The sequence below is a fragment of the Pelmatolapia mariae genome, linkage group LG3_W (assembly GCF_036321145.2).
Source record: "Pelmatolapia mariae isolate MD_Pm_ZW linkage group LG3_W, Pm_UMD_F_2, whole genome shotgun sequence".
In the NCBI taxonomy this organism is placed as follows: Eukaryota; Metazoa; Chordata; class Actinopteri; order Cichliformes; family Cichlidae; genus Pelmatolapia; species Pelmatolapia mariae.
In genome coordinates this window covers 59,092,165-59,094,631 of record NC_086229.1, presented here as the reverse complement: position 1 = coordinate 59,094,631, position 2,467 = coordinate 59,092,165, and the positions used below count along the sequence as shown (strand labels likewise).

Genomic DNA, 2,467 nt, shown 5'->3' with positions numbered 1-2,467 from the left:
TATCTTTCTGTTTTTCTGTTCATTCTATTTAGTATAATTGAATGATTGTACTCTGCAATAAAAATCAGTCAAGGAAATCTGACAAAAATGTATTTGAATCAATGAAGACTAAAGTAAAATGGGTCCTTTTTAAAAAGTACTTTATCATTTTCCTTTTACCATCTCTTTTGTATACTCGCATATCAAACAGTAACTAAGATGAATTCTGGAAATTATCATCAGACCAACTTAATATTAATACTTGACTCTGGATATTGTTTAGGATCTCCTTCAGTAAATGCTTTGAGCTCAGTCAGATATTAGCATGTCAGATGTGTTGTTTTCTATTTAGGTATTTAATAATGAAGAGAGATGAAAAATCTATTTGATGCTTTTGTCTACACCAATGAAAATGTAACATGTGACAAAGACTCAGAGACCATTTTGATTTAATGCTTAAGAGTTTAATGATGATGACGCAAAAGGAAAGAAATTAAAGATGTAAAAGGATGAAAAGATAGTTCAGGGAGTTGGATGAAATTATTTGCTTCTTGGTGCGATGAACCATGCTTTCCATGAAAGACCAGGAATCATCTTCTTTTTCAGACCCAGATAAAAGTGGTGTCAATAATGCAGCATATATCATTCATACACCTGATTCCTGTACACAGACACAAAAAAACCCCATTAACTGAAACCATGAGAAATGTATGCTGAGGGAAATATTTAGTTGGGTGTAAGAACAAAATAACCTGTATACTTTAAAAGCACTATATAAATATGCAATCTACGTTAAAAAGAAGAATACAGTGCATATACCATTTTTCATATCAAACAAACAACAGTAATATAACAGTTGTTATAAAATATTAAAAGAAAGAAAGAATGTGGTAAATCAAAATCACAGCTTTTACCCATGTCGTCTTCGCCAGCTGATTCCACCAGAAAACCCTATCTGCCGCAGGTCCAGTTACCACCAATCTGACCTCCGACCATGTTGTTGGTACCATTAAACTGATGTTTGTCCACGTTAACGGTACAACCAGTCTGACCTCCGCCCATGTTGTTGGTACCACCAGACTGACGTCCACCCCAGCAGACAGACCAACATCTGCCACACAAGCTTCTCTTCTCTAGAAGATTATTAGTAAATTTAGTAAAAATGTATTACTTTTCTGTATCTTTTAAAACATTTTGTAGTTTTCTTGTATATGAATGTTTTTCTTTTTTTTTAATTCTATGGACACAATTTTAATTTTAAAATGTATATGTTTAATTGAATATTTTACCATATGAAATATATAATTTTAGATATAATTTGCAAAGATATAATTTATAATTTTGAAATGACACAACATTTGTACTTCAAACTTAGCTACATTTAAGGAGGCCATTGATGTGTTCTTCTTCCATTCAGCATCACAGAACTGTGGTTAATTTTTGTGTCAATTTTTAAAACGTTGACCAACCTGATGTCTTATCCTCTTCCCCACTCTCACCCCCTTCTTCTTGAAAAGTGTAACTTATATTAAAACATCATATCTTGACTTTGATTGCTAAATTTCCATTTATTATATTGTACTGTCATTTGTCATTTTTGATGACTATATGCACACATTATGTACATTATACTCACCAGCAGAAATGATCAGAGGGATCATTACACAAAGAAGTGCAAACACAATCAGCAGCTTCATGGCGATGTTTAATATCACTGTGAAAAAACAGAAGGCATCAAGACGTCTCCCTCTACAACTCATCCACTGAACACACACGTTTCTTTTTTCTTTTTCTTTCTTTTTTCTTTTTTAGCTATTTATTAATAAACGACTTATGTATATATATGCCTGTATATGTTGTACTATTCTTAGTTAGTGTATTGTCTGTCTTGTTAATGTCTGTTTATTATGGAGCAGTGTAACAAAAAAATAATTTCCCCTAGGGATCAATAAAGTATTCTGATTCTGATTCTGACATCATTCGTTCAACAAAATAGGATAGAAGAGATTTTGTAGCAGACCTTCTGGAGAATATGCAGAATATTTGAAGAATAGACTTCTTTTCAGCACCAACACGTAGCTTTAGCCTTCCAGTGAGAAGGTGCTGAACAGCTGTAAGATCACTGCTTATATACTGTTTCTTTTGTGCTTCAAAACTAGGAACTAACCTTGAAAAAACTGACACGTGTATCATGTGATTCATGCTGGCCAGACTTTCATTGCATCTCTTTATTTCTTCACCAGAATAATTGCCTCATACTTCTTCTCCTTTCAGCTGCTCACTTTATTTTACAATGACTAGTTGACAAAGAGTCTTCACAGAGTATAACTACATAATACCTGATGTATTTAATTAGAATAAGAATAAGAATAGTAAAGTAAATCAGACAAAAATTAATTCCCATCGATGAAGACCATAATAAAATGTATCCTTTTGAAAAGGTATTTTGAGTCCTTTTCCTTTTACGATCTCCTTTGTACACTCACGA

General features: G+C 32.7%; 1 long non-coding RNA gene across 1 annotated transcript; it reads right to left on the bottom strand.

Moving 5' to 3' along the window:
* Positions 1-421: 421 nt before the first annotated feature.
* Positions 422-2,126, bottom strand: LOC134624690 (uncharacterized). The gene is made up of 4 exons (XR_010093608.1): positions 2,000-2,126; positions 1,616-1,693; positions 894-1,112; positions 422-640 (listed from the first exon to the last, which is right to left on the bottom strand). It is a non-coding gene; the product is annotated as an uncharacterized LOC134624690 (long non-coding RNA).
* Between the last annotated feature and the right edge of the window lie 341 nt (positions 2,127-2,467).